The sequence below is a fragment of the Hyalella azteca genome, unplaced genomic scaffold (genome assembly GCF_000764305.2).
Source record: "Hyalella azteca isolate HAZT.00-mixed unplaced genomic scaffold, Hazt_2.0.2 contig8518, whole genome shotgun sequence".
Taxonomy (NCBI): Eukaryota; Metazoa; Arthropoda; class Malacostraca; order Amphipoda; family Hyalellidae; genus Hyalella; species Hyalella azteca.
In genome coordinates this window covers 7,887-16,736 of record NW_025938609.1, presented here as the reverse complement: position 1 = coordinate 16,736, position 8,850 = coordinate 7,887, and the positions used below count along the sequence as shown (strand labels likewise).

Sequence of the window (8,850 nt, the reverse complement as noted above, 5' to 3'; positions counted from 1 at the left end):
ATTTAATTTCTCAGTAGCACATCTTATTTAGAACTTGATGAAGCAGAAAACGTATCTGTAGAGATACTAGAATATGATTAATTATAAGGGGCGTATTTATTTAATTTGTGGATTAATTCCAGCGCCGACTCGGTTTGCTATTCGGCGTTGTTGGATGCCAGCAATGCTGTGGGAGGAACGGCGTGGTCTGCTTGCTCGCCACAATACTCTGCGGATGTGCTGAAATATTTGACATGTAAGTGTTGAAATAATTACGAACTATTTTACTCCCAATTAAAACCATCGTTATTGTAAAAACTTCTCATCAATCACGGAAATATTTAGATTTCAATGTGCAGATACTCTGGAGTACGAATCAAACAGGCATTTTGCCCATTGACTAGGACAAAACCAGTTCTTTCATGAATGCGTATTGATTTTTCAATGATTCTAATTGAGTTGCCGAACGTTAACTAACTAATAGAATCCTTGCATCGTTTCACAGCACTCCTATAGTTGTTTAGCAATGAGATGCCACCAACACAACATAAACGACTGCTTCGTTCCTCTACAGACCGCAACTGCGCAATCTTCACAGAGCAAGACGCGAACTGTAATCACTTGGCAACCCTATGTAGGCGACATGTTCGCTAATCATGATAGATTTGAAAAACATTGCCCTCTTGCAGGCGAATGAAAACCAGTTTTGTTTACGCGGTTACATGCGCTTCAATGATTGCCAACTACACGAAGTGCGGGCTGAAAGCAGCCAAACTAGTCAGTAATGGACAATAATGAGCATCGAGTGCATTACTTGTGTTTATGACTGTACATTGAGCATCGAGTGCAAACTTATGAGTGTGACTGTACATAGAGCATTGTGTGCATTACTTGTGTTTATGACTGCAATTGAGCATCGAGTGCAGAACTTATGAGTGTGACTGCACATAGAGCATTGTGTGCAGTACTTGTGTTTAAGACTGTACATTGAGCATCGAGTGCAGGACTTTTGAGTGTGACTGTACATTGGGCACCGAATTCATGACTGGACATTACATTGTTGAATTAGTATAAGGTTGACCCATGGGAAGCTCATTTTGCGGATGTAGTTTGTTGTTCGACTGTGACGTCACTGATCTCAGTGACGTCACGGGCATTAACCAATCGCCGCAGTGCGGTCAAACCAGTCAACCAATCCATCATGGGAATAACGGGGAATGACGGGGTTGTTTACGTTTCTCGATCTCAGTGACGTAACAAGAAGGCTGAACTGAAAGACGGAAATCTTCGTGGGTCAACCTTATATAGTTCAACCTTGGAACATTACACCGCTCAAAAATTCTGGTCTCATTCTCGCAACACACGCGCTCAGCATTATTTATGTCTAGTCTAGGGCCGATTTTTTCGAGGTTAATGTCAGTCACAAACTATTGGGCGCGACCCACTGGTACCTGAAAAGTGGGTCGAGGCTGCAGGAATATATTGCTTCCAGGTACAAAAATTTTTCCATACATCATCATCAACGATACTCCTACATTTCTACGCAACAGCTCGCACGAAACGTGTGAGATAAGATCAGCTTGCGATACCCTTTCCGATCTTATTTAATGTTAACGAAATTTTCTCAACGAGCCAAAAAATTAGTTTGAATCCAAACTCCAGTAACCATATACAGTGGGGGGAAATAAATATTCGTACACTTGAAAAATCGTATTTTAATGTATGTAAGTACACAAACTTAACAGGAAAAGTGATTTAAATTATGTATAGAGACGCATAGTATTCAAAAATACTATCAAAAGAAATTAAATCTTAATGCAACAAAAAACAATGCAACATGTTCACTTTTCGGGTGAAAAAAGTATTCGTACAAAACAATAAATCCGCATTATTTTAATTTAATACTTGGTTGAATACCCTTTATTCAGCTCAACAGATACCAGTCTATTTCTATACGTCTCGACCAATATATATATGATTTGCAGATGCTGACCGGTATTTTATACCATTCTTCTTGGCACACCACCTTAAGATTCTCAATGTTTGTTGGGGACCTTTTCTTAATTTGAATCTTCAAATACCGCCACAAATTTTCAATCGGATTCAAGTCCGGCGCGTTGCAAGGAAGGAGAAAGTTATAGGAAGATTGCTAGCCACTTGAATGTTCCTTTTAGTACAGTTGCTTCGTTCATTGGACGCTTCAAGTGACTTCTGTTGAGAAACTAGAGCTACCTGGTGATTGGATTTTCCAGCAGGATAACGATCCTAAGCATACTGCAAGATCCACAAAGAAATGGTTCGCTGATAGAAATGTACACTTTATGGAATGGCCAAGCCAGTCGCCGGACTTAAATCCGATTGAAAATTTGTGGCGGTATTTGAAGATTCAAATTAAGAAAAGGTCAAATTAAGAAAACAAACATTGAGAATCTTAAGGTGGTGTGCCAAGAAGAATGGTATAAAATACCAGTCAGCATCTGCAAATCATTGGTCGAGACGTATAGAAATAGACTGGTATCTGTTGAGCTGAATAAAGGGTATTCAACCAATTATTAAATTAAAATAATGCGGATTTATTGTGTTGAATTCCTGGTTCTCAAATTCACTTCTCTTGTGTATTTCGTACGCCTGATGCATGCGTATCACCGACATTTTACTTTAGTTCAGTTTTAAAGATATCTAGACTTTCAGTTGCGGTGTTAGCTCTAGACTGTAAAGAAGGAAATGTTTGGTACGTGTGTTTTAATTTTGAAGATTCGTGTAACGTGTATATTTGACTTTTATCGTGTTATATGTTCGAAATAAATGATTTTACTTCTCGATTATACCTTTATGTGCAATACTAATTTTATGTAACCATTTTTACCTTTGTTTATTGTTTGTTTACAGAAACCGATTTATAAAGACAACTGAACGAAAAATCGTGTATTCAAATCCTTCGACAAACGAATATACGTAACATATTGTTTTGTACGAATACTTTTTTCACCCGAAAAGTGAACATGTTCCATTGTTTTTTGTTCCATTGAGATTTAATTTCTTTTGATAGTATTTTTGAATACTATGCGTCTCTATACATAATTTAAATCACTTTTCCTGTTAAGTTTGNGCTCCATATCTGCACCACCCGTTCTCCAGCTGAAGGCAGATAACACGTTCGACGACGCGGCCTTCAAAGCAACCACATTGCAGAACAAATGCGGCGCTGATGCCGAGTTCATGGCCGGGTACCCGACGTGCGTGAAGTCCACCATGAAATATTTGAACGTAAGTAAAAGCATGTGCTTGTCTATTTGATTTATACATTTTTCACATGTTTAGCTCAAATTTTAAAATAACAAGGAAAAATTACTAACGGCTGCGCATAGTTCGAACAATGAATTAAAAAATTATAATTCAGTACTCACTGCAGTGAGTGACAGTGAGCGCATTTTCTCGTCGACGAAAACGTGAAGTCACGGACAGACAGACGGCCAGACAAACAGACAGACGGACATGACGAGCACAATAGTGTCTTTTTTCCATAAATGAGAAAATGCGCTAAAAACGTCTTTCATAGAAGTTCAACGATGTCAGACCACTGCAACAAACAGAAGAGATAACAGAATGTCCGTAAATGTTTATCATTGATGATTCATGTTTCATGTTCCAGTTCCTCCGACTATTCAACTGCCTCGTGAATGGTAAATCCAGCGTGATGTCACAGAAGAACATTGAAATGAGCCAGAAGAAGACGAACTGAGCGTCAGAAAACTTTTATTCTTACCTAACCCATTTATTTCCTCTTAGACGTATTGCTGACCAGAAAAATGTAATTGTTGCACTTTTGAATTCGTAATTCCTTCGATTATGTTTGTGGAATGTTTAATATTTGGATTACGGATTTTTTTTACAGTCGAGTTTCACTCTCTCTTACCCATTAAATAAAGATTCAGGGAATGGATGGTAGGATGCATTTACTATATTCATTTATCCCTTTGCATGCATTATTTACGAATTATGCTACCACACGTAGTTTCTGGGATATATTCTATAGCTATTATGTAACAACACAATAAATGATTTAAATGCGACCCAATTGGCAGCAATTGAGACGCATATATTTTACTGCCCTGTCTGGTTTCATTGTATTCAAATTTCATGTAATGTTTTCGTGGGGAACGTTTTATAGGGGCCGATGTTTGCAGGTACGTCATAGTACGTTTTTCGTCTCATATTACGTAGTAAGTGCCACGTCATAGTACGTCCTTATGGAGCGTCCGCTCCCAGATACACTTAGATATTTTTCTGTGCCCCTCAACCCTAAAGGACTCCCTGAACGCGAGCTGACAGAACAGAAGCCAGCTAACAAATGTACTCGGAAAATATTCTGTCACCGAGTCAATAAGGCATATATATTCGATACTTCAATGAAAGCCGCGCAATATTTCAACCCAGCCGCATCACTCCAGCCTGACCTTCAACGCAAGACCAAAGCAGAAAAACACGATGCCCTGCAGTATTGAGGGTGAACGTATCGGCAGCGTAACAGATGATTGTTGATGATAGAAGTTATACTGTGAATGAAAGTAAAAACGGCTAAACACGCAATTTATTCAGAAATTTTAGAGCAAATGAAATGACACAAATATTCACCATAATTTATAGCACTAAATGATCCGGAGTCTAGCTCTTAATACTGTCAGATCGACCATCAATGAATGCAAGTACAAATAACTATAGGTAACCAAAATTCACATTGCAGACTTGAAGCTGTAATTTACAAATAAAATATAAATCCTATTACCAAGTTCAACTGGATTTGAACAGAACGCGGCGCTTAAACTAGGCAACTGTTTGAAAAACAGGATTCTAAAATTCGGAAGTCAGACACCGGTTATAGAAGCTAAAATTCTTAACTCGCTTTTGAATGCTGGGACTTTGCACTGCCCCGCATTGTCCTGTACAGCCAAATGAAAGGAATGTGCAAGCATCATGTTCACGAACTCTTCTTTTGAAGCTCAGCTAGTCTAGAATATAAGTTGCGTGACGTCATAACAACATTTACTGATCTGCTTTGCGCGCAACTGTAGGTACTTGTAAACTATACACGATCGCATCAAGTCAGGTGATTATCTTTATACCTGAAAAAATAGCATACCCTGAAATTCACAGACAATACACAAATATTGATATTCATAAGGTATTTCACGAATAAAACGTTTTAGACATAGTTTCAGATGCAGGGACAAAATATTGAAATGTACAGTATTAAACCAATTCCAGTAATCCTTCGGGGACCTTGTATAGACCATGACAGGCCACATCAGCCCAGGCCTACGCTTCTGCGCCGAGATCACTATGTTATGAGTGTACTTGTATACTATACATCAATGAGGTCCCCCCAAAAAAATGGATTTTTTTTTCAAAAGCTCTTCGTTATAAAACTTTAATGAACGCAATTGAAAGCATATAAAATGTAACTTGAGAAAGTGAATGTTTTTAACGTATCTGAATCGAACAGTTTTCTAGAATTAGTGGTGTAGACTCGACGTTAACAACCGATAGTAATTGACAAACTTGCGGAAATCGGTAAATACGCCAAACTACAAATGCCGCTGTGACAAGACTTCAGCAGCCTATCAGGACTGGAATGATCCCATTTTTATATTTTAAATTTTAATGAATGCTAAACTAAAGTATATTACTTAACTTATTGTTAGTTATGTCTGGTGCTGAATTGATCCTTATGCATAATCCTAACGAAAGGATGAGTTTTTTTACTGTTTCCATACCGGCATAGAGTTTAAACTAAACCTGAAACAAACGTTGCAACAGCTCTACTTCGGACGGTCGGGCCGGATCACGGATTGCTGTGTAGTGATCAGTGTATGCCAGTACCTACCTGTTCAGTATTCACTATTCAGTAATGCCACCCTTATACTTATAACTTATAGGCTGTAAGTTTGTAACACGGCGTCTACACTACTTCAGTAGTGACTCACTAGTGAGTACTTACTACTTAGTACTTCTTATTCATTTTTTTTATCACTGCCTCAAGCCTTCAAGGCTCAAGTCACAACAAATGCTTATGTGATGAGATGCTGGTGATTAGAGGCTTAGAGCCAAATAAAAACTATTCATTCTTTAAATTTGATACAGTTTGGACAGTTCATATTCATATTGGCAACCATTGTGGCAAAGCAGAGAGTTTTTTTTACTCTCCAGTCTCCCTCAGGCCCACTGTGCAGAGAGTGGATGAATATTGCAAGATCTTTGGCGACGCTTCAGTAGCCAAATTTTCGCCTTCAGAAGATCTTGGCGACACATTTAGATTGAAATTCTTGCATTTAATATATTTCTCAGTCTTTGGCCAACTATTTAGAAAAAAAGTAAGGTTTCCGGTGCGTTGGATGGAATACGATGCAGCTGTTGAAAATTTTATGAAATGACATGTTTGCGAAGTGCAAACCGCGATTTTTTAATCAAACAAAAATTTATGACATTCGAGCCGCGAGATTTCATACCTACTGAAATTATATGATATTAGAGCTGCGATATTTCAGACAAAAATAGGACTTTTCCAGACTAGTTTGCCACTATGTTGGCAACTGAGTGGCAACTTGGCCCACACTCAGGAAGATGTATATAAACGGGGAAATTTCTCGCGTAAATCAATCTAATTATATTTTTTTTGCGCAGGCGTTCGTGCAAATCAGGTCATCGATTCCGTGCCGCGCAGCACTCGGCACGGGCCGCGGAGCCATCCGACACAGTTCTGATTTAGACACAGTTTTAATCTGAATGGAATGGCAACATCGTCTGTAGATGATTTTAAGTAACGCTGAACCAGCATTGTCAGACTCAGATGGTATATTTCTATACCAGATTTCACAAATCTGGTATTTTCAAAAGGTGTCTGGTATGAATATTTTAGATCTGGTATATATGCCTAAATATGGTATTTTTCTGGTATTTTCTAACTTACTGCAATTTGCAAATTTACTGCATTTAGTTCCACCTCTGAAGTTTGAACTTCCTCCAGCGTAGGCGTGGATTATATTATTATTTATATGAATTGCCTTCAGAGCGGCACGATTAGAGCTTTCCTGCCATTTTTGGAACCGCAAGTTTTCATGTCAACCGGAACTTGAACACCACAGCAGAGAGTATTTTATGCAGCTAATGAATTTCACAAACTTAGCTGGAAGAGAGATTATTGAATTTTAGAAAAAAGGCGGGATAATTCAATGAAGGCTGGTGGCAGAGCTGCAATCTTGATACGCTATTGTGATTCGTGCTATGATAACCTACGTAGTACGTAACAATTTTCATATGATAGTTATAATTTTTGCGCATTCAAAGTACACATGACATAACATAACACACCCAGATTTGGAAACCATTATTGCTCAAATGAAGCAAAAATAAACGACAGACCATTGACTTATCTTGCAAATATATATATTCATATTTTGTATCACATAGCATAATTATGCTCTGTAATTATGCCTTATTGACCTAATTTGTATAGTCCATTTACGCGCACTGTTATTAGGTATTGATCGTGTCGATTTTGCCGGCCGGGAGGATGTCTGTAATGTAGTCCCACCATTGTCATGCAGGATCGTACTGTTGACACACAGGTTCATACCCTACTTGCCGCAACCAGTCCAGTCATTCATTAGAAGGCACTGATGGCACATCTAAAGCCATGTTGCCTTCTTTAGTTCTGTAATTCATGTCCGATTGAATTGTGATCTATGAATGAATATTCATTACTGTGCTGACTCTTAGAACCTGAGTCCTGAGTTGACGCGTTAGCAATCTAGGCAACTCATATCCAACCCCAACACAATGCGGATACATGTTTGTGTGTACGGTCAGTGTGATTACGTAATTTGCATTGCCGCACGTCCATATTTAAACTATTTTAGCTTTCTAAAAGTACGGCACACGGCGCATTTTTTACCGGCAAAGTACGGCGCACCACGCAGGTTGTTAGAATAACAATATAAATTCCCACGCACCTGGCACATCTTCCTGACCATGGCTCCTGGGTGGCCACTGTGAAGAGAGTGAATGAATATTGCAAGATCTTTGGCGACGCTTCAGTAGCAAAATTTACACCTTCAGAAGATCTTGCCGACACATTTAGATTGAAATTCTTGCATTTAATATATTTGTCAGTCTTTGGCCAACTATTTAAAAAAATAAGGTTTCCAATGTTGGATGGATTAGGATGCAGTGAAGCTTGTCCGGTAATCAGTTGCGATGAGTTCCCGCCAAAAAATGTAAACATCAAGCTTACGATTATGTAGTTGCGGTCACATTAGAGCAGTCAGACTGCATTATGATTATCACATGTTCAGTTGACACTTGCTGTACAATCGGACCATTTTTAGGGTAAAATTAGTTATTTGGGGTAACGCGTGCATGCAACCTTGTAAATAAGTTCGTGGCTTGTAAATAAGTTCGTGGCTTGTAAATAGTTTTTCATTACTCAGCGTAAATGGCTTTTCATTAAAAATGACCCGGCGATGCATCTTAAAATTACCTGGCGACTCTTAGGGCTTAAAAACCCATATATTGGCGATGCTGCATCCACCCTCTGCGCCCTGGCTGGGTGGTGCGGAATAGCAGCCTACATCCTAACCTAACCTAGTGCGATTTTTGGGTTTTACACAGGTTTCCAGTCATTCCCAGATCGATATAGATCATTTCCAGCTAAAAAAATTTTCCGATTTTTTCCAATTTTTCGCCGATTTTGCCAATTTTTTTTTGAGGAATTAGAGCCTCTGGTGTGTCCCCCCCTGAAACCCCCTGTTCCCCACAGTTCCCCCATTGTTGTTTTCTATAGAAAATATATAAAAAATTGGAAAAAATTGGTTT

The 8,850-nt window shown here is 38.7% G+C and overlaps 1 long non-coding RNA gene across 1 annotated transcript; it reads left to right on the top strand.

Moving 5' to 3' along the window:
• Positions 1 to 2,679: 2,679 nt before the first annotated feature.
• On the top strand, positions 2,680 to 3,922 carry LOC108675792. Its single transcript, XR_001931138.2, has 3 exons — positions 2,680 to 2,710; positions 3,118 to 3,246; positions 3,632 to 3,922. It is a non-coding gene; the product is annotated as an uncharacterized LOC108675792 (long non-coding RNA).
• The last annotated feature ends 4,928 nt before the right edge of the window (positions 3,923 to 8,850 follow it).